This window comes from Theropithecus gelada, chromosome 5 (assembly GCF_003255815.1).
Source record: "Theropithecus gelada isolate Dixy chromosome 5, Tgel_1.0, whole genome shotgun sequence".
In the NCBI taxonomy this organism is placed as follows: Eukaryota; Metazoa; Chordata; class Mammalia; order Primates; family Cercopithecidae; genus Theropithecus; species Theropithecus gelada.
This window is the reverse complement of record NC_037672.1, coordinates 169458787-169482692: the sequence shown is the minus strand read 5'-3', so window position 1 is coordinate 169482692 and position 23906 is coordinate 169458787. Positions and strand designations below refer to the sequence as shown.

Here is a 23906-nt window from a genome sequence, read left to right as displayed (position 1 = left end):
GCAACATACCAGAGTCTTTGGGACACAGCTAAGGCAGTGTTAACAGGGGAATTTAAAGCACTAAATACCCACATCAAAAAGTTAGACAGATCTATAGTTAACAACATAACATCACAACTAAAAGAACTAGAGAATTAAGAGCAAACAAATCCCAATGCAAGACAAGAAATAACCAAAATCAGAGCTGAAATGAAAGAAATTGGAACACAAAAAACCATTCAAAAGATCAATTAATCCAGAAGCTCATTTTTGAAAAAAATAATAAAAAAGTAGACGGCTAGCTAGATAATAAAGAAGAACATTGAGAAGATTCAAATAAACACAAGTAGAAATGACGAGGTGGATATTACCAGTGACCCCACAGAAAGACAAACCACCATCAGAGAATATTATTAACACCTCTATGCACACAAACTAGAACATCTAGAAGAAATGAATAAACACCTGGATACATACACCCTCCCAAGGCTGAACAGTAAGAAATTGAATCCCTGGACAGACCAATAATAAGTTCTAAAATTGAGTCAGTAATAAACAACCTACCAATGCAGAAAAACGAAAAGCCCAGGACCAGATGGATTCACAGCTGAATGACACCAGATGTACAAAGAAGAGCTGATACCATTTCTACTGAACTATTCCAAAAAATTGAGGAGGAAGAACTCCTCCTTAACTCATTCTATGAGGCTAGCATCATCCTGATACCAAAACCAGGTCAAGACACAACAACAACAAATGAAAATTTCAGGCCAATATTTTTGATGAATATCAATACAAAAATCCTCAACAAAATACTGGCAAACTGAATCCAGCAGGATATCTATCAAAAAGTATAGGTACCATGATTAAGTAGGCTTTATTCCTAGATGCAAGGTTGGTTCAGCACATGCAAATCAATAAACATGATTCATCACATAAGCAGAACTAAAACTTTAAAAAACACATGATTATCTCAATCAAAGGGGAAAAGTCTTTTGATAAAATTCAACACCCTTCATGATAAAAAGTCAATAAACTAGGTAACGGTCAGGCATGCTGGCTCACTCTTGTAATCCCAGCACTTTGGGAGGCTGAGGCAGGTGGATCACCTGAGGTGGAGAGTTCGAGCTCAGCCTGGCCAACATGGTGAAACCCCATCTCTACTAAAAAGACAAAAATCAGCCAGGTCTGGTGGTGCATGTCTTTAATCCCGGTTACTCAGGAGGCTGAGGCATGAGAGTTACTTGAACCTGGGATTCGGAGGTTGCAGTGAGCCGAGACTGCACCACTGCACTCCAGCCTGGGCAACAGAGTGAGACTCTGTCTAAAACAAACAAACAAACAAACAAACAAACAAACCAAAAAACAGACAAAGAAACAAACAAGAAAACAAAAAGCAAATAAACAAAAACCCTTAGGTGTTGAAGGAACATATTTCAAAATAATAAGAGCCATATATGGCACACCCACAGCCAACATCATATTGAATGGGCAAAAGCTGGAAGTATTCCCCTTGGAAACCAGCACAAGAAAAGGATGCCCACTCTCACCACTCCTACTCAACATAGTATTGGAAGTCCTGGCCTGGGCAATCAGGAGAAAGAAACAAATTCATTCAAATAGGAAGAGAGGAAGTCAAATTATTCCTGTTTGCAGATGATATAATCTTGTATCTAGAAAACCCCATAGTCTCAGCCAAAAGGCTCCTTAAGCTGATAAACAACTTCAGCAAAGTCTCAGGATACAAAATCAATATGTAAAAATTACTGGCATTCCTACACGCCAAAAACAGGCAAGCCAAGAGCCAATCATGAATGGAACCCCATTCACAGTTGCCACACAAACACACACACAAAACAAAATACCTAGGAATACAGCCAACTAGGGAGGTGAAACATCTCTACAAGAAGAACTAACAAACAGTACTCAAAGAAATCAGAGATGACACAAACAAATGGAAAAACATTCCATGCTCATGGATAGAAAGAATCAGTATCATAAAAATGGCCATACTGCCCAAAGCAATTTATAGATTCAATATTATTTCTATTAAATCACCAATGACATTTTTCACAGAACTAGAAAAAACTATTTTGAAATTCTGGAACCAAAAAGAGCCTGAATAGCTAAGGCAATTATAATCAAAAAGAATGAAGCTGGAGGTATCACACTGCCTGACTTCAAACTATATAGTACAGGGCTGCAGTAACCAAAACCACATGATATTGATACAAAAACAGACACACAGACCAATGGAATAGAATAGAAAACCCAGAAATGAGGCCACATATCTACATTTGTATGATCTTCAACAAACCTGACAAAAACAAGCAATAAGGAAAGGATCCCCTATTCAATAAATGGTGCTGGGATAACTGGGTAGCCATATGTAGAAGATTAAAACTGGACCCCTTCCTTACACCTAATACAAAAATTAACTCAAGATAGATTAAAGGCTCAAATGTAAAACCCAAAACTATAAAAGCCCTGGAAAATAACTTAGGCAATACCATTCTGGGCATAGAAATGGGCAAAAATTTTATAATGAAGATGCCAAAAGCAATTGCAACAAAACCAAAAATTGACAAATGGGATCTAATTAAACTAAAGTGCTTTTGCACAACAAAAGAAACTATCAACAAAGTGAACAGACAACCTATGGAATGGCAGAAAATTTTTGCAAAACTGCATCTGACAAATTAATATCCAGCATCTATAAGGAACTTAAACAAATTTACAGGAAAAAAACCAAACACCACCATAAAAAGAGTGGACAAAGAACATGAACAGACACTTTTCAAAAGATGTACATGCAGCCAACATGCATATGAAAAAAAAGCTCAATATTACTGATTAGAGAAATGTGAAACAAAACCAAAATTAGATACCATCTCACACCAAACAGAAAGGCAACTTTTAAAAAGTAAAAAAAAAAAAAAAAAAAAAAGATGCCAGTGAGGCTGCAGAAAAAAACGAATGCTTGTATACTGTTGGTGGCAGTGTAAATAGTTCAATTATTGTAGAAGACAGTGTGGCAATTCCTTAAAGACTCAATATGAGAAATGGCATTTGACCAAGCAAATCCCATTACTGGAATTTAAATGGTCTATTACAAAGAAACATGAACACATACGTTCATTTCAGCACTATTCACAGTAGAAAAGACATGGAATCAACCTAAATGCCTATCCATGACAAACTGCATAAAGAAAATGTAGTACATATATACCATGGAATACTATGCAGCCATACAAAAGAAGAACATGTTTTTTGGAGGGACATGGATAGAGTTGGAGGCCATTATCCTTAGAAGAAAACTAATACAGGAACAGAAAACCAAATACCACATGTTCTCACTTATTAGAGGGAGCTAAACGATGAGAACACACGGTCACATAGAGGAGAACAACAAACACTGGGTTTATTGGAGGGTGCAGTGTGGGAGGAGGAAAAGGAGCAGGAAAAATAACTAATGGGTTCTAGGCTTCATACCTGGGTGATGAAATAATCTGTATGCCAACTCCCCACGACATGAATTTACCTATATAATAAACCTGCAATGTACCCATGAACTTAAAATAAAAGTTAAAAAACAAACAATAAAAATATAAATGGGCAGAAGGCTTGAATAGACATTTATTAAAAGAATACTTACCAAAAAAATCCGAAATTCTTTAATTCCATAACAACTTAACTTGGCCATAACAAAAAGCAATGACTGCCGAAGTGGCAAAATCAAACAAAAGTTTCAACTGGCAAATTTTTTTCTTCAGCTATTATGTCTATCCTTCCTAAGCATCAGCATCTACTGTTGTGGTCATTGGAGGGCCAATCCATTCCAGTGAGCCCTCTGTTCCTTGACTTAGAGGATGCCTATGTGAATATATTTTGAGGTATATTATTTTTGGCAATCCTCCAATGTCTTGGTTAAGTGGGGGAAAGTACTATCTCGGTGGATAAAAATATTAATATGCAGGTTAGCCTTTAATAAGCTCACTGCCCTCAGCCACATTTATAAGACAACAGAGGTTAAATGAAATAGAGGACAACAATCAATGGTCACCATTTTAAAATCTTGATCTCATAAAACACAACTATTACACACAATTTATCCATAGCTGGGTGCTACCTGTGTTCAGTAAATAACAGATTATCCAACACCCCAAACGATGGATTTTGAAATCAATACCTCAGATCATTTTAATGTTCCAGTATCCATATTACAGAACTGAATCTAAACAATACAACGGTTTTTTTTTACATAAAATGATTTTGAGTTTAATGCTGACACTTCCCAGGTTCTAGAGTATTCAAGTTCAGTACTTTAGCCCTCTGTTGGCTGAACTACAACCTTCCCAGCTGTCCTGACCTTAATCGATACGGTGTTCTTCAGCTCAGAACCTCTTGTCTTAGAAACACAGCTGCTGCACTTCCCTCATCTTATTTTTACTTCTCTTTGGACCATGCGATGAACCCTTTGAAGTGGGCCGTCCACAAGGAAGGATATAACCTTCAAGTAGGAGCTCTTTTTCTGTTACTTTCAATGGGGAGCTAAGCTAATATCAAAAGAGAAAAGAGACTTTTATGGCTGAGAGAGGTCAATAGATTGTGAAGTTAATTTGAAGTACTGCTGCTGATTAGGAATAAAATAAGCCAAGCAGGAGAGAAACGCTTTCTTTTCATTAGGCACCACAGCTCTGCCAGAGGGTGAGGGTACCCAACATCTCCTTATAATAATTATGAAAGGACTGTGATTTTGCTCTCAGCTTTTAAATTAAACCTCTTTACGGCCTAACTTCACATTGTCTATTTGATCTTCCTCTTTCTAGGACTCCTGGTTATGACACTCTCAAATTATGTGGCTTCTCTTCTCTCCTCAGTGTTCTCAAAAACGATTTGAGACTTCAGTGTTGGGACTTCTTCTCATTAGAGGGTTAGCTAAACATATAAGATTTACATAACCTTTGACATTTTAAATTTGGCTCTTGGATACTTGTGAGTTGTCATGTACAATTCATTTTTTCAAATAGAATTCATTCAATTCCTTTTCATTCAAATTCCTAATATAGTATACTAGCACTGTGGAACTCATCAATGGCAATACTCAAGAGCAACACATTTTTTCTAATATATTTTTTCATGCTTTCTAGACAGTGACTGAACTCACAAATGTACCTTCTCAAACTCTCCAAATTCCATTTTATTGACCAAAGACACATTAGGGCCTAATAGTCTTTGAGTCCTGGTCAACAGGGAAGGCTGTCATAAGTAGATCCCAAAATTTGAGGCGTTTCTGTTTCAAATCAAGTCACTGTAATTTAATGCGGGGAAATGCTGAGTGGTTCATCACAGGCAAAACGGGGGTTCCTAAAAAGTAAGGAAAGTGCTTTCGATATAAAATCCTCCCAGTGATAAACAGGAGTGAGAGTAACGATGTACCGCGGGCACTCGGAACATTACTTCAAAATAAGGACTAGTAGATTTTTCCTAATCATTTGCATAGTGCAACTGCACAAAGGCAGAATTCAAAAGATGGCCCACAAAATTCCCGCTCCCTGTTGATTTAATCAAACGCGAATCGAGGAACTACTGTGAAAGGTCTTTGCTGGCTTTGAAGCAGGAGGAAGGTACCATTCCAAAAAGAATGTGGGCAGCCTCTAAAACCTGAGAACAACCTGAGAGGTGACAACGTGCTAGCAGCACTCGCTCGCTCTCCGCGCCTCCTTGGCCTAGGCGTCCGCGCTCGAGGAGCCCTTCAGCCCGCCGCTGCGCTGTGGGGGCCCCTCTCTGTGGCTGGCGGAGGCTGGAGCTGGATCCCTCTGCTCGCGGGGTGTGGCGGGAGAGGCGCAGGCAGGAGCCGGGGCTCCGCGCCGCGCTCACGGGCTGGCGCGGTTACGGGTGGGCGCCGGCTCGCAGGCCCAGCATGCCTGCCGGCGCCTGCTGGGCTTGACTGGAGACTAGGTCCCGTGTGTGGACCGCCGTTCCCTCTTTGCGGGGTCGTTGACCACTACGGCGGATCTCAGTCTCTTTCTCCCTTCCCCTCTTTTCTTCTTGGTTATCTGGGACAGCTCCCTCTGGGCTGCCTTAGTGCCAGGGCTAGATGACGCAAAATCTTGCCGGACTGCCAGGGAGAAGTGAAGCGGCCTGGGCTTCTGGTATGGGTGGGGTGACTTGGAGAACTTTTCTGTCTAGCTAAAAGATTGTAAATGTACCAATCAGCACTCTGTGTCTAGCTAAAGGTTGCAAACACACCAATCAGCACTCTGTCAAAACGGACCAATCAGCTCTCTATAAAAGGCACCAATCAGCTCTCTGTAAAATGGACCAATCAGCAGGATGTGGGTGGCGCCAGATAAGGGAATAAAAGCAAGCCACCCCACATAGCAGGGCCAACCAGTTGGGGATTCGTTTATTTTTTAGCTTTTCAGGATGAATGTTGTTGCTGTTCATTCTTTGGGTCTACAAGCCTTTAAGAGATGTAACACTCTTCGCGAAGGTCTGCGGCTTCACTCCTGAAGCTAGCGGGACCACTAACCCCCAGGAAGAACAAACAACTTTGGAGGTACTGCGTTTAAGAGGTGTAACACTCACTGGGAAGGTCTGCGGCTTCACTCCTTAAGTCATCCAGATCAGGAATCCACCAGAAAGAAAAAACCCCGGACTCACTTGAATATGAGAAGGAACAAACTCCGGACACACCATCTTTAAGAACTGTAACACTCACTGTGAGGGTCAGTGGTTTCACTCTTGAAGTCAGCGAGACCAAAAACCCACCACTTCCGGACACAAACCCACCTGAACTGATGGCGGACAGGGACACGGGACCTGAGTCCTATAATCTCATGGAATTCAATTCTGCCGACAACCTGAATGAGCCTGGAAGTGAATTCATCCTCAGAAGCTGTGGAAAAGAACGCAGCCCTCCCGTCACCTTGTGAAACCCAGAGCAGAGAACTGGCTTGCAAAATGGATGTTAACTGCTAGCTTTGTGATTGACAGTAGCAGTAGAAAATCAACATGGTAGCTGACGCAGGCTTTATCACAGTTACTCCCTTTGGTTGTAAGTATACTCAATGAAGTGGAAGATTTGGTGCAGGGAGCTCCTGACACAGGTGATGGAGCCAGTAGAAGGGAGGAGGGTGCAGTAGTTTCAGTGAGACTCCCCTAGGAGTTGTTTCACTACCCCACATGAAGTGAGAGGAAGGAAGATGTGGGCATGATAGGGAAAGCCTGGAAAGGAGTGAATGGAGGATTTGAGGACACAGCTTGAACTCCACATCCGCAGCAAGTGGACTTATTCTCCTTGGCTAAACTTGGTGGGACTAGCTTTGGAAATGAAGTGAGCTGGCACTAGGATGTCCACCAGTTGCCTGCTTTTTCTCTGCTGTATCCATGATACAGCATAATATAGCCTGCTCAGAATCTGACTACTGCCATACAGTGGCTTTCACTAGAAGGCAGTAGTTAGACAATTACTGCTGGAGTCCACAAGACTTGCAAATACAGCGTTGACTAGTGCTTTTCAAACTTTGGAGTGTAAGTGGACTGTGACTCCCATCATCCTAAATAACAGGAAGAACGCTTTAAAAGGAAATGATATTTATTTGGAAATAGGCATTGCAATGGGAATATGTGTGCCATAGTAAACCAGGTTCTTATTCAGGGTAGTAAAGGAAGACAGAGGTTTTTAAAGAAAAATGAGAATTATGTAATTGTTTTGAGATAATCCTTGACTACAAGGGTTGATAACAATCGTGGAATTAGTCCAAGATTGAACAAGCAGTTGCTGGGCAGATGTCCTCACAGAATTTTTTTGTGTGTGTGTATGTAAGGTTGTGCAGTCTTTGTGTGAGATTGTGGGTTTTGCTATCTTTTGCGATAGTTTTTGTTTTCCGTCATTTGTGCATGAGAAGCTTCCCTTCATGGCCTTTCATAGCTCTATTTATCTTCCCCAGTTTTTAACACATTGACTCCATTTTGATTTTAACAACGTTCATGCTCCATTTCAAGATCCAGACAAAACATCATTCATGTGAATGCAAAGGAAAGTTATATTTGGACATGCAAAGATTCAGAAACACCGCTCACCATGTACTAGTTTTGAAAAAATTTTTTTGAAGTATAGTTAAACAATGAATGTATCAAAATAAGGAGCTCAAGAAAATTGGAGGAAACATTGATAGATAATAAAGGTATACAACTTATAGTTAAATCTAATTATGGTTGATTTTGTACATGCAAATTTAAAATAATATTAAGAATGATTTCTAAAAATGGAAGAATCATAATGTGAAATAAAGTTAGTAAAAATCTAGATTAAAAATTCCAGGTTAGCAAAATAAAAATAAAGAAAAGCAGAGTACGTAAGAAGGGGACAGAGATAAAAAAATTTTCTGCTTAAATACTTAGCATGGTCTAGGAGGTGAAAGGGTATAGGCACTATTTAATTTTCATTCTTCATGGTGATGAGGAATAAAAGGTTCAAATGTTTGTAAAAAATACAACAAAAATCATTAGTAGAATGAACATAGAAACTATTAAATAACATAGAAATAATGACATTATTTATTCATTAATATGATAAATAGTTGAGTTCATTCCATTCCTTGTGCTATAATAGGCAAAATAGTCATGATCCCTGCCCTTTACTATAAGTATGAACACATATCATGATTATGATGTGAAAGGTAATGTTACGGGAAGATAATATTTATGCATATGCATGAAACAAAGTGAAAATATTTTTACCAACTCCTAATGGAGGTTATTTTTGTGGAATGGGAATGCAGTTGTGGTAGCTATTAGCAACCATCATCAATTCTGTTTTACTTCCTCTTCCAGGGGAAAGTAAACCATGGCCACCTTGAAGTAAACCACTACACCTTGAAGTTAACCATGGCCGTGTGCTTTAATTTGGCAAATAAAATGTGTCATTTTTCAGGCAGAAGATTTGAGGCAGTGCACAATTTGCCAAGTTCCCTTTTTCCTTGTTATGATGCTCATGGAAGCTTGCAATGGCATGAAATATCCATCAGTGTGGTTCTGGAGAGATTGATAAGCGGAGGCCTGCAGCATGCCCTAGCCTAATCTGATGGATACAGCTGTCGGTACCAAGAAATGGAGGTGTTTCCTTAAAACAACCTAAAATGTGTGGCTTTGGCTTAATGATTCGTAGGTGGCAAGGGAAGTTTGGAAGTAAGAAGGAGGTTAGCTAGTGTTATTCTGGGATGAGACATTTGTTAAGATGGTAGTTTAACCTGGGAGGCATATATTTGTACTTCTAGGGCAGTACTTGGCAAACATTTTCTGTAAAGAGAAAGGCAGTAAGTATTTTTGGCTTTTCAAACTGTATGAGTCTCTGTTGCACATTCTTCATTGCTTGTTTTTACAATCTTTAGTTTCCCTTTTACACAATCAGGCTGTTGCCTGGATTTGGACTACAGGATTACCAAACCCTGTTCTAGGGAAATGCTTAGTTTTTAAAGTACATTTGAAATTGATTTTGATTATTGTTGACTGCATTTGTCAGGGTGCTAATAAGACAATAATGAGCTTAGAAAAGAACTGGCCAATTTGTACGTAGGAAGAAAGAGAGTCTAGTTTGAGGATTTCCAGTAAGGAATCTTACCCTAAAAGATAAAGCTGAGAAGGTCTTTGAAGAATTACTCTTGCAGCAAGTATGAATTCTAGGTAAGACTGTCACACCTATTGTTAAAATCTTTGACTCAGATCCATGACCTAGTAAAGGTGTGGTGCCTAAATCTTTTTAATTGTACAAAATGGCTCTCTCACCTAAACTGGATAGTCCAACATACCTTAGTTATGTCCAGAGGAAAAGAGACAAGAGATTTGGGTGTGATAAAGCAAAAGTAGCAAATAGAAGTATGTTTGGAAAAAAAAAGTAGGTATTGAAGAAAATTGAGTAAGGTCTTCAGAGAAGTGTACTGTCAAATGAATGACAAGCTGGAACTTAAAGGGACAGAGACTATTTGAAATTTTAAAATAAAGAATTATGAATGAGTAGACATTGAAGTGCACGATCCTTTAATATACATTCCAGATTGAAGGCAAGAAGAATCTCAAAGGAAGAACATCTTAGAAGATGGAGTCAAGAATTTTGGAAAACTGGACAAGAGAACCCTTCCAAGACATAAGAACTGCAGTTTAATACGGGATTGCCTAAGGTAGTAAACCTTCACTATCACCGCCTAGATTCCAGAATTGCTATCGAGTGTCTGCCATGTATCTGATATTCTTCCCTTTTCTGAATGTGAATCTCTTTAGAATTATTATGTATTTATTCTGCAGTTGCGTATTGAGTGTGGATGTATGTTGGGATGGGAGTTGGGCATGTAAATCATCTTTCTTTTTTTTTTTTTTGAGACGGAATCTTGCTTTGTCGCCCAGGCTGGAGTGCAGTGATACGATCTTGGCTCACTGCAGCCTCTGCCTCCCAGGCTCAAGTGATTCTCATGCCTCAGCCTCCTGAGTAGCTGGGACTACAGGTGTACGCCATCATGCCTGGCTAATTTTTTATATTTTTAGTAGAGATGGGGTTTCGCCATGTTGGCCAGGCTCGTCCTGAACTCCTGACCCTAAGGGATCCGCCTGCCTCGGCCTCCCAAAGTGCTGGGATTACAGGCATGAGCCACTACACCTAGCCTAGCCAAGTCACCTTCTTAGTTCATAGATTTCTGGATGAAGTGAAATCACATCCAAACCTGATACAGAAACCACCACATTATTCTCTGATACAGGGACTAGGATGCGTCACCAGATCTTGAACTCAGAGCTGATCCTCTGACTGGTGGGACCTTGGGATTGTCCCGCTTAGGGAGAGATTGAATATATAGTACATGGGGAAAGGAGAGGAAATCAAGTATTTGGTGAACAGAAGGGTGACATTAGTCATTAATGCTATACACTTAATATTTCCAGTTATCCTAGGCTGGTAGTCGGATTGCATTTCTCTGCCCTTTTAAGTTACCACCATTAGATTAATCTTCTTTTACTTGTCCTACTGTGCTCACTCTCTTCTTATTACAAGCCTTCTGCTTATGCTGAATATGGTACCCAGAGTGATACTGTTATAGTACAGATCACATATTCCCATTGCACTTAGAATAAAACACAAACCTCTGAACAGACCTGAACTCTCTGGGATCTGATTTCCAGCTGCTCTCCAGCCCCATCTTAAACCATTCTCCACCCTCTGCATGTTTACTGCTGGGCTTCACGGGGACTATGCTTCCATTACCTTCTCATGCCAAGCTTTTCCTTGTCTCAGGGCCATTGCATTTCCTCTCCCCTGCCTAGCAGGCTCTTTCTCCAGATGTTCAAATGGCTGAGTTTTTCTCCTTATCCAGGTACCAGGTCATACATCAGCTCCTTGGAGAAGGGAGGCTGTTCCTGATCGGACCACTTCCTTTGAAAGAGCCTTGTCATCCCGTGTTTAGTCTTTCCACTCTGTTTCATTTTCTTCTTACTTTTTACCACCATCTTTTTAGTTGCTTATTTGCCCAGCTTTCTCTAGAGAAAGAGTATATTCAGCAGGGTCTTGTCTGGCTGATTTCATCACAGAATCTCCAGAGCCTGGATTAGTGCTGGACACCTCATAAGCACTCAGTGGGTAGCAGTGGAATGAATCCATTGATGATAGGGTATACCAATTAGGCAGGAGCAAATCACCATCCTATCTCAGAGGCTTAGAATGATGAAGTTTATTGCTCTTTCAAGGCCCATGTTAATTGTAGGTGAATTGATGTTTCTGCTCCAGGTTTCCCGTTGACTGAGCTGTTACTAACTATACACTGCCGATTATCATGGCAGAAAGGAGAAAGCAGACAAACTACAGTGATTCTTAAAAATCCCACCAGAAGTGACATAGGTCCATCCTGATCATATTTACCTAGCCAGAACTAGTCACTAGGTCAGATCCAGCTTCATGGGGTTAGGGTATGGTAGTCCTACAAGATGTCTGGGAGAGAATTGGAAATATTTGGTAATTAGCAGTAATGACTGCCTTATAGAAATGATCACAGTCCCTGTGAAGCCCAGCAGTAAACATGCAGAGGGTATAGAAATGATCCCTCTTCTTTTCAGATCTCAACTGAAATATACTATCCACAGTAAAACAGTTTTCTTTATCCCTTAAACCAGCTGCTTCTCAAATTTAATGTCAACACCAGTTATCTGGGATCTTATTAAAGTGCAGGTCTAGAAAGGGGCCTGAGATCCTGTGTTCTAATTAGCTCCAAAGTGATGCTAATGCTGCTGCCCTTGTAGACCATGCTCTGTGTAGCCTGTCTACAGATTTCTCTTAAGTACAAGCCTCTTTCTTAATAGCACCTGTCTCCATTTATACATTTGCATGATCCACTTTTCCCTCAGATTCTGAGCTCCATGACATCAGGGACTGTTTTGCTGTCACTCACCATTGTTGCCTCCCTGTGATAAGGATGTTCAATAAATATTAGCTGGACTCATGAGTTGTTGATTTCCTGGATTTCTAGGACTAGTTGCCTGTTTCTGGATATGTGCCAAAAGTCCTGGAACATTACTGGAGCTTGGCATTTAGTGGCCCTGAAATTGGCATGTGCTCTTTGGAAGGGACATTTTTGGCCATGAGCACTCCATTATTTGTTGAATATATATTAGCATATACTATAAAAACTGCTTCTTTTGGGTTTGGGTACTAAAGTCTCACAATGCTAGCAAAGAATATTACAATTAAAATTAAGCGGTAATTATTCCATTAATGTAACTGGGTTCTCACTTTCTACATTCTTGATGTTCATCTTGTTATTTCCAGTGTAGTCAGTTTACTCACTGTATTAGCCAGTGTTCTCCAGAGAAACAGAACAAACACTATGCATGTGCATATATATAAGACAGCTTTATTTTAATGAATTGGCTGATGCAATGATAAAGCCTTGGGAGTCCAAAATCTGATGGAGTTGGCCAGCAGGCTGGAGACCCAGGGGTGAGTTGCAGTTTGAGTCCAAAGGCTCTCTGCTGGCAGAATTCCTTCTTCTTGTGGGGTAAGGGGTGGAGAGGTGAGCGGGTGGAGGTCAGTTTTGTTGTATTGAGGCCTTCAACTGATTGTATGAGGCCCACCCACAATATGGAGGGCAGTCTGTTTACTCAAAGTCCAGTGATTTAAATGCTAATTTCATCTAAAAAACACCATCACAGAAACATCCAGGATAATGTTTGACCAAATACCTGGGCACTGTGGCCCAACCACGTTGACATAAAATTAACCATCACATTCACCTTTCACATTCTTAAGAATGACTCAAATCTCCCTGGTAATGAAAACGACCTTAATAGGCCAGTTATAAAACCTCTGCAGTAGGTCAGTTTAATATTCATTTGTGCTTTGAGTTCATTTAGCACTGTTATTAGGACTTATTTTAAACAACCAGAGCTGGCTCAGAGGGAAGAGGGTAACTTAATTACCTTCTCATTTTAGTAATATTCATATTTCTTCCTTCCTCTATAACTGCCTTTAATTCTCTGCTATAATTTATAGCATTATAATTAGGAGTTCTGATGATATACTTGAGCAAAGTATGTGCTTATGGATAAGTGGGGCCATTAATGGACTAGGAACTTTGGGTCCTGTCTGTTTCCTTCACATGACTTTGAAAGACACTGATGCTTAGTTTTTAATACATGAATGACAAGCAGCTGCTTTAACTCACTCAATGTTAGCCAGTACTAAAAAGGCCAGTCAGCTGGAGCAAAGCATTTGAAAATAAAGACAAGGGCAATCTGAACTTCCTCAGTGAGGACAGAGTATTCCCTCCGGCTGGACATTCCACTTCCTTGAGATATGCTCCTCAGGTGACAGCTGTGAAGGGAAATGCTAATGATCGTGTATGGGCAGTAAAGTTGATGCCTTTTGCCCCTTGAGGGAAATGAAACAGATGCCTGTATCTTCTGAGGCTTCAGTGCTGTGAGCTAATTGAGGCTATTGTCCAGCATTAAATCTGAAGTATGCTCTAGTGGGTCTTCCTATGATGCCAAGGGTGAGAGATTGTGCCAGTGCTGTAGAATACTGGCCATAATAGATAGAAATAGTTGTTTTTGTAATTCTTCAAAATTACAGCCTGACTTTGTTTAGATTTACACTAACTTTGTGATCTTGGCTGAGCCAATTAATCATGGTTGTTTTCCTCTTGATTTCTGAACATTTTAAAATACATTGAAGGGGAGGAAGGAAAGGTTGAGGCTGAAGTGACGGAAGGCAGAATGGCCCAGTGGTGAAGTACATAGGTCTCCTGTCTGTATCAGTCAGGGTATGGATCAGAGAAGCAGAGCCAGTAGTAGATTCACAGTAAGAGATGTGTTGTAAGAAACTGGATTATACAATTGTGGGGGTTGGTTTTCAGGAAGGGCACGCTGGAACTCCTAGGGAAGAGTTGAAGCTGCTGTCCTCAGGTAGAATTTCTTCTGCGGGGAAGTCTCAGCTCTGCTACTAAGGCCTTTCCACTGGTTGAAGCAGGCCCACCAGGTTATCTAGGATAATTACCTTAAAGTCAACACCTACTGAAGTGAATCCCATCTATAGAAAACCTTCATAGCAACATCTTAGATTAGTGCTGGAATTGAATAACTGCGGACTGTGGCCTCTCCAATTAGGCACATCAAAAAGACATCACAGTGCCCCAAAAGCTTGATCCTTCACTCTCATGGAGGTAGAGAATTAATGGTGGTTACCAGAGGCTGGGAAGGGGTGACGGGATGGGGGAATAAAGAAGGGCTGCTTAAAGAAGCGACAAAAACATAATTAGTTAGAAGGAATAAGATCTAGTGTTCAGTAGCACCACAGGATGACTACAGTTAACAATAACTTACTGTATACTTCAAAATAACTAGAAGAAAAGAATTGGAGCGTTCCAAATACAAAGAAAAGATAAATATTTGAGGTGACGGATATCCCAATTACCTTGATTTGATCATTACACACTATATGACTATCAAAATATCACATGTACCCCATAAATATGTTCAACTGAGTATACATACAAATTTTAAAAAAGAAATTAAAGCTATTATGATTATTGAATAAAAGAAGACATCATAGTGCCCCAAAAGCTTGATCCTTCACTCTCTGTGAAACTTATACCTTAGTACTCATTCGTTCATTAATAAATTAAACAAATTATAGTATCTACCTCATAGGAGGCTTGTGTGGATGAGATAGGATTAAATGATCGAATACATATATGCTGCTTACAATAAGATGTGGCACAAAGTAGCACTCAATAAGCAGTTTATGCTTCTTCATGCATTCTTACATTAAATATTAAATTTCATGGTGTCACCAGGTTTGAAGCATGAATTTTTTTAAAGTGAAGAAACTGAAGTAGAGAGAATTGAAATGACTTGTCACCAACCTGTCTACTTTAGTTATTGCAACCAGGGCTAGAAACCATGTTTACTCTGATGCTTTTTATAGCTGAGATGATTGTCACCATCAGTGTGTCTGTCATTACCAACATGATTTTCAGAACTTTAAATCATTTATACATATTACAAAATAACCTCAAGGTATAGCTGGGGCCACCTCATCTTTTTAGACTTCAATGCATTTTGATTCAAACACCCACAAGCAGTAGTGGCTAATTTGATGTGCTTCCTAATATCATTGGGGATTCTTGGGAAGACATTTCATTCCTGGCTTTGACATCCCTGTCCCTGTTTCCTCCTTTTGTGCCCAAATTTGAAATGCAGCCCCATTTCCTTGTACCCACGAAGATATTTCTGAGTGTGCCGACCGCTGAATGGTGAGAGAGTGGGTTAATACATAGCCTTACCTTCACTTGACCCCCACTTGCCATAGAAATTAATCAGGCACTTTTCCCTCACACTCTCTCCTTTCATACCCTAGTCCACACCTGCAAATTTTACTGACTACTTTTGTAGGGTTATGACCATGTCTTTGAGTGAGGTGAGAGTTGGGTGCTAGTGTGAGTTCACACCCTTCCCCTTCATCTACCAAATGGCCTGATGGTGTATTTTCTAAGCAAAATCAGTTCTTTTCCTAAGGAACTTTAAAAAAATTCTAATTCTAATTCTAAAGAAACAAAAAGATTAGTTTTCAGACAATGCCTTATTAAGGTATGAACACTTTCCCCATGCCTTTCAAAAGAAAAAAAACAAATAAACTCACAAAGATTGATTGGTAAAAAATAGCTAGCAGCTAAGGGCTTATTTTACTTCATGCTTCAACTCTTCGCTGACCTTTAGAAGATGAATTTCTTCTTTGTTGTGTAACTGCTGTTCTGTGGAATCATCATTAATTATCGCGAGCCACAAACAAAACCCACCATGATGGATTATCTCACAGCATAATGACTGACTCTAATCATAGACAGCTCAGGCTCAGAGGTGCTAGGTATCAGGACAGTAAGTTTTGCATGCATATTTCAAGAAAGTATCATGAAGCTTGAAGAAGAGAAAAGAGAAAGACTATTAGTACTAGCAGAGCTCAGTGGTCTGTCAGCATGTATTTTTGACTAATGGTTAACAAGTCCACAGTGAAATCAACAATGGTTACAATCTTGCCTCCTCTTTCTCCTCCTCCTTTTCCTTTTTCTCTTGCTAATGAAAGGAGGTTATTGCAATTTTGCCACATAGTAAGCCTTTAAACCAAATTCTCTACTCTGTGCTCATAACAGAGCAGAAAGAAAAAATAAATGTTCTTCTCATTTAACTCAAAAATACTGCATTATAGATATATCTGCTCCTACAAGCAATTCATGTTAAGCAAGCACATTTTTCTTTCCCCAGTAGACTGTGCAAAGCACATCTGCTCTGGTTTTCAAAAGACAAAATACCTGTGTGCCTCACCAACAAGTTATTTGTTAGAATTAAAGAGAAACTTTAAGGAGTGGTTAGGCCCTCAGGTTTGACCTTCAGCCATCTCTTACATAAGAAAATTAATAGTTAATTGGTCACTTTAGTGGCCCATCTGAACTAAGCAGCTTAATAAAGTAGTAAAATATGTGTGTTCCTTTGAGAAACAGAATACCCTGTCATTGCATACATGGGTAAAGAATGATGCTTAGGAGATTGGAAGGCTGTATCTAGAAAAGGGGTGCTCATGAATCTTGTCTGTTTTCTAAAGAGCTCATTTGTCTCACCAGCACCATTAGGTTCATATCGTTTACTCAGTTTCCATGTAGTAAACTGTAGCCACATCAGACGAATCTGCTTCAACTTTTATGTAACAAAACTGTGAGTTGCTTATCAGTGGACATGGATTCCAAGGTTAAAGGTCACATAATCTGAGCATGCCCAGATGAACCTAAGTGTGCTACCACAAGGGGAGCCTGAGTGCTCAGACCTAGGAGCAGGGGCTAAATTAAGAAGCAGACACTGCATGGCAGTGTCCAGGATCCAATCAGATTGAGCTTTTGCATCACCCCATGGCCAGACCCAACCCTAGCTCAGGGAGACAGATTGGAGCATTTCCTCCTGTCTTGCCACGTGATTTTCAAAAATGCTTTTCTTTTCTTGAAAGCTGGTGCCATGGTATAGACCTCTGTGTACCTTGGGCAGTGAGCCAGTTGACACTAGGTAACAAAATGACAATGAAATAGCATTAATTATATGGTACATTTTAAAAAATATGTGGCCTGTCACATGTGTTTTTGACTAATGTTTATCAAATCCACAGTAAAATCAGCAGTGGTTACACTCATTCTTTCCTTTTCTTCTTCATGCTTCTTTTTCTCTTCTTTAATGAAAAGAGGTACTTGCAATTATTTCACTAATAAAATTTGAAACCAAATTCTCTACATTATGTTAGAAAAATGTGGATGATGATACTTTTAACTTATCTTCTTTATTTTTTGTAAAATAAAATATTTGGAAGAACAGAATTGCCAAAATATGTTTTGGGAATCAAATTTGTTTCCAAGGAAATATAACTCTAAAATTATAATGTAGAAGATTTGACATATATATTTGGGATACTACTCTTGAGGTCATGTCTTTTTAGAGGGAGGAAATAAGACGTGCTTTGAGGGCAGAAGACACCTAGGTTTTGTAGTGTCAACTATGCCCTTTATGAGCTGTGTATATTTGGACAAGTTACTTACCCATTCTAAGCCTCATCTGTAAAATGAAGATAATAAAAATGCTTTATCAAATGATGGACATGGGGCTTAAGGATCAGGTACAGGTCTTATACCAGTGTCTGGTGAATAGTAGGACCTAAATAAGTGCTCACTCTTATATTCTAATGAGACTAGCTTAAAGGAGGAAAAGGCTTTAGATTTGATGGCTGTGAGTGCAAATGATAAAAATTAGTAAGTATAAGTTGGATATATGGCATTAAAAATGATTGTCTTAAAGGCACACATGCAACAACAACCACCATCACAAACCTGAAACCTATCAGCATGGTTAAAATGGGCAAAGGGTTTTGAAGCTAATGGGAAGTAATTTATTTCTGGTAGTATTAAAAGAAGTAAAGAGATTTTCTTCAAATTTCTAATTTTAAATGGAATTAAATATTATAAAAATCTATGACCTAAAACACACCCATTATAGAATTGTATTGATCCTCATAGCATTATGAACCTGTGCTCTTAAATTTAGACTGCTTGAATTCAAGCTCGGCGCCTTACTAGCTGTTTTACTTGGGCCAGTTGCGTAACCTCTCAACGTCTCATTTTCTTCATCTGTAAAAATGGATAAAGTTATGATATCTACTAGAATGTCATGAGGATTAAATGGTTAATACTACAAAGTATTTACAACAGTAAAATAGCAAACGTTGTTATTATTACTATAATTCTAAACTAATTTTGCTCCATGATCCTAGGCCAAAGAAGGAAAAAGAAAATGTTGTGGTTTTTCTTCTCTACTTTTCTTCAGAAACAACATGATTGAAGGGTTTGCTTGTTTCTGTTAAGTAAATGACAGCACTGCTTGACATGGTTGGCTGATCAGCAGAGTGAGACAGCAGTGACAGCTTGCATTTATGGGAAGTTCAGCATGCAGTCCGGAATATTTTATTTCCAGATTGCCTGAGGAGTTTCTAACGTTCAAAATGGATGACACTAGAGATTCACCAAGGGAAATTTATCATGTAATTCAATATTCATAGAACGTTTTTTATTACAATGATTTTGACCTAAATCTGAAAAAAATGCTCTAGTAAGATAGCATTTAAAAGAAAAATTAAATAAATCAGCTGGGGCCCTTGGAAAGGATTAGTGAACTAAAGTTAAGGTTGATTTTGACACAAGAAGTAGAACTCTGGGAAGTTTTTCTTTGTTTTCTGCAAGAAAATAATCGTTCAGTTGAGAACAAATGCTTATGCCTGGAAATTAATCATAATTGTACGTACAGTGTACAGCCACGGAGCTACTATGTAAACCAGAATAAAGGAGACATTAAGCAATCTGAGCTTCCACTTTTAAAAATGTGTGTTTATATTTGAATCATATTTTCATTTTTACCATTTGTATGGAGTGAAGTCCACTAATCTGAAGGTTAATTTTCCTTGGTTAATTCTGAAAATATTTCCAGTGAAAATGGCTTAATGATGATGAGAACTGTTCTCTCTCTCTCTCTGTCTCTGTGTGTGTGTATGCTTGAGAGAGAGATAGAGAGAGAGAAAAGAGTATGTGTGTGTTTTGTTAACACATAAACAAATTTATGCTATCACACAACACATGTCCAACAGATTTAAGATAATACCAGGACAGTTATGCACATTAAAATATATGCTGTCCACTCTGTAGTGGAAAACAAGGTGCCAAGTTTTGTAGATACAGTTATGAATAATGCATAGTGTTGATCCTCAAAAAGCACATAGTCTAGTGAGAAAACAAGGAGTCAGAAATTATAATTTTTACAACCTCTCTTGTCAGTCACAAATGCAGATTCTATTCCAGATCATGAAATTATCTATATGTTTTATTCAGGATCTCGAAAATGAAGTCCTAAATGATGGAAGAACACAAGAGAAGAGCACAACCTCTTGTAGTAAAGTGTATCTGTTGGGGGGAAGATAGCAAAGTATTTTTTTTTTCCCTCTTTCTTAGGATACATAGAAGCAGAATGTTGAACTAAGACCTTGAAAAGAGGAAAAAAAAGTAAGGTCATATAAAAAAAAGAAGGCCGGGCACAGTGGCTCATGCCTGTAATACCAGCACTTTGGGAGGCCGAGGCAGGTGGATCACCTGAGGTCAAGAGTTCGAGACCAGCCTGGCTAACATGGTGAAACCCCATTTCTACTAAGAATACAAAAAATTAGCCGGGCATGGTGGCATGTGCCTAAAATCCCAGCTACTTGGGAGGCTGAGACAGGAGAATCGCTTGAACCCAGGAGTGGAGGTTGCAGTGAGCCGACATTGTGCCATTGCACTCCATTTTGGGCAAAAAGAGCAAAATTCTGTCTCAAAAAAAAAAAAAAAAAAAAAGACAAGAAATAGACGTTAAAGTGCAATAGCTTAGCAAATGAAGGACAAAATTAGTTGAAGAAAGTCATGGGAGATGGTCAACAACATACAAAGTTAAAGCAAGTAGGAGAAGAGAGATGAGAGAAAGCCACTGGATTTGTGGAAAAGCACATTTTGATCTTTGATAAGCAGGTAGTTTCAGAAGAGTTTTAAAGTCAGATGAAAGCTGGCAGAAACTAAGATGAGATTGAATCAGGATAGAACTTGGAAGTAAAAGTACACACCAAATATTTGAAAATCTTAGCAACTAAAACAGAAAGAATTTATGGGTGTTAAAAGAAATAGAAGGTGAATCAAGAAAAACACTTTAGGAAATAGAAAATCTTCTCATATTGGAAAAAGGAAGGAATCCTACGTATTGAATCAGATTGAGAAGTATTGGCTAATTGTGGAGTGAAATTCTGGGATTAAAGGAAAGAAAGGTGAGTTAAAATTTAGTTCAATACTCATTTCAGAAAGTAGGAGAAAATATTTACCCAGATTATAAGGAAAGATGAGATGACATGTTGAAAATAATGGAAATCCTCTTTTTTCTTTCCTCTCATTAAAATTCATGCCCTGGGGATAGAGTCTGTTCTTAAACAAATATAAAGAATTCTTGCATGATTTAGGGCATGCCTGCGTCCACAAACTCTTCTTTCAGTGCTATTTCGGTTGCTTTTTATGCTAAAGGCACCATGTTTCTCTTTCAACAGCTCAGTCAGGTCATGCTTTTCCCACTTCAGGACACTTGCACATGATCTTACCTTCCTTGGAAATAGTTTTGTTCTTTTGACTTCGACTAATGCAACATTTACTCCAAAGCTCAGTAAAATATCCCATCCTAAGAGATTTCTTCTTTAAACCAGAAATTCAGCTTAGATTTCTCTATTTTACTTTTAAACCACCCTATTCTTTTTTGAGAAAAAAATTTGCAACTATGAATAACCTTGACACTCCTGAATTTGGAGATTGCAACTGACTGTTGTAAAATGCATGTCACTGGCTACAGACGGACTTTGCTGACAAATGGAAAACCAATCCCCATTCTTACCTCCTTAAACATAATCTAGATGACTTTTCCAATTGTCCAGTGAAATACAGGAGTGTTCTAAACACTGCATTTTATGGATTCTAAGACTCATATTAGCAACTCTGTATTACAGTTTCTCCGAGTCTTGACTGAAGCTGAGTTCTTCCAGATAGGATTTGCCATTTATTTCTTCTATTAGCCAACCTGGGACTTCTTTATGCCTCTGGTCTTTGGGACCATAATGGTGGTATGAATTCAGAGTTGCAAATCTGTGTGAGCACTCCTTATGGTTCAAATTCTCAGGAATTCAAAGGACATTTGTTTTCCCTGCCTCTATTCAGTGATAAGGTTGAGACATGCAAACTTAATTTTACTTTCTGTGTTGTAGCTTTAATTATCATTAATTTTACACTTTGTTTTTCAGCCTTGTCTGGGGAGGAGGGTATGTACTATCAGATTCTCCAAACTTAATTTATAGTTTGTATATAAAATAGTAATGTGTAATAATCAATGACAACTTATAATGTATGGTTTGTTATATATGATGAAATAAGGTAGTATTTTTCTCCTTATTCACAGAGACTACTTGTGGGAGTTTAACCAGTTAGTCAGTGAGAAGAGTTCCTTTTGTGCATGTACTAGTTGAGGAACAATTGTTTTTTGTTTGCTTACTATATGCCAGGCAATGTTGTCTGCACTGGGGATTGAAAGTGAAAAAATCAGACCAAAATCCTTGCCTTCATGAAGTTTAATTCTAGTTCCTATGTAATATTGTGAAACTTGAAGTTGTAAAATTGCATTTACAGCACTAATCACCAGTGTGACCTGAGTAATTCCTGTTGCAACATCATTTCCCTTTTATAGAACTCATTACAAGTATAATTAAGTCAAAGTGCAACAGTTGGCTTGTTGTCTTTCCTCACTGTAAGCTCCATGGGTTCCGGTACTGCTGTTTTTCTTTGGGCCGGAAGTCCCTGCACCTAAAGCAGGCCTGGAATCCAGTGGATGGACAATAAACATGGACCAATAAGAGAGTGTGGTGTACAACATTTACCTAAAAATTGACTAAGTTCTAATCAACAAGTAAAAGTCTTTCAGCAGTTTTTATATTAAATGTGAATACAGTAAATTTGACTATAGTAAATGTGACTATGGTAAATTTGAAACCCTCTGTTTCCCACTTCTTGAAAAAATACTGAATTACTCATATTACAGTCTACACTAAGAATTATGATATAATGCTTTCTTATATGCTTTCGTCTTTAGGAAAACTTTTCAGCCTCATATATGCAATTTTTTAGACATTATAAAAAATTATTTGCTTAGCCCCTTTTATTTTATTTTATTTTACATTTTGATTATCAGTTCTCATTATTTTGTGTTATTTTCTTTTTTGGAAATACTGTTATTCAAAGTCAATTCTTTACATTTTGTTCCCAAAGTCCATTGTCATCTGTGACATTAACAGACATCTCTTTCCATTTCTTCCACATTATAGATATGTATTCATATTTATTTTCTGTAGCACTCTGGCAGTATTGGGCCAGATTTTTAAGGCTTATCATTATTTGTTATTGATTCGATTGACTTTTGGTTCTTTGAATTCTCTGTTTATTCTGACCTATTACTGTTAAATAGATGTAAATGGCCTTTGATCTTATTCATGCTAAGTAGCAATTCTCTATTTTTTTCCTGACTCATTAAGAAAATATTTTCTGAAGAAGGTTATTTTTCCTAGGCCCTTAGGTATCTCTTGTCTTCTGTTATGCTTTTTTATTTTAAATGGTAACATTGTGACTTTTATCTATTTATTCATATATGAATTTACTTTGGTTGCTGTTTCTTCTTATACAAAACTCAAGATACTGCTGAATAATGAGGTCCCGGAGTTCTTTTTAGAAACACAGCAACTTCCTGGACTCTGGCTTGTGGTGCAAGGGCATGTTAGAGGGGGACTCACTCCTGACACTGTAATCCTCAATCTCATCACCAGGTGGACATCCCTGAAGGATCCAGGGATGAAGACCAAGAGGATTGGGCCTCTTTCTGTACCATGAAAACTGTTTGTTTGCAGGCAACTTTGAGATATAATCATGGGAATTTGGGGGATATTTCTACCATAAGCTTTCTACTGCTGAATACCTCTGTACCTAGGGCAGTTAATAAAACACAAACTTTCTAGAAATGCTGTGACCTTCTTGGCTACATCTGAGGCCAATAAACACAAATTATGTTTGAGCGCTTTGTGCTGAATGAGATTTGTGCCTAGTAAAGCAATTTAACAAAACTTCCTCAATTTACAAGAAAAATAATGTATGCAATATGTATAAGGTCACCTTGATAATAAGACAACCTTCTGTTTTGTGAAATAAATGCTTCATTTTATTAACTTGAAAGTAAACATTTTTAGCAATAAATGTGAAATAAGC

At 38.5% G+C, this 23906-nt stretch overlaps 1 protein-coding gene and 1 long non-coding RNA gene across 4 annotated transcripts in view; one reads left to right on the top strand and one right to left on the bottom strand.

Annotated features, from left to right (window-relative positions):
* GALNTL6 (polypeptide N-acetylgalactosaminyltransferase like 6) overlaps positions 1 to 23906 on the bottom strand; it is a 1222748-nt gene that overhangs the window by 359554 nt on the left and 839288 nt on the right. The gene's annotated exons all lie outside the window — the stretch shown is intronic.
* LOC112624631 overlaps positions 1 to 23906 on the top strand; it is a 94588-nt gene that overhangs the window by 54984 nt on the left and 15698 nt on the right. Inside the window, exon 2 of the long non-coding RNA XR_003119442.1 lies at positions 10040 to 10163. This is a non-coding gene — a long non-coding RNA (uncharacterized LOC112624631). The remainder of the gene's footprint in view (positions 1 to 10039; positions 10164 to 23906) is intronic.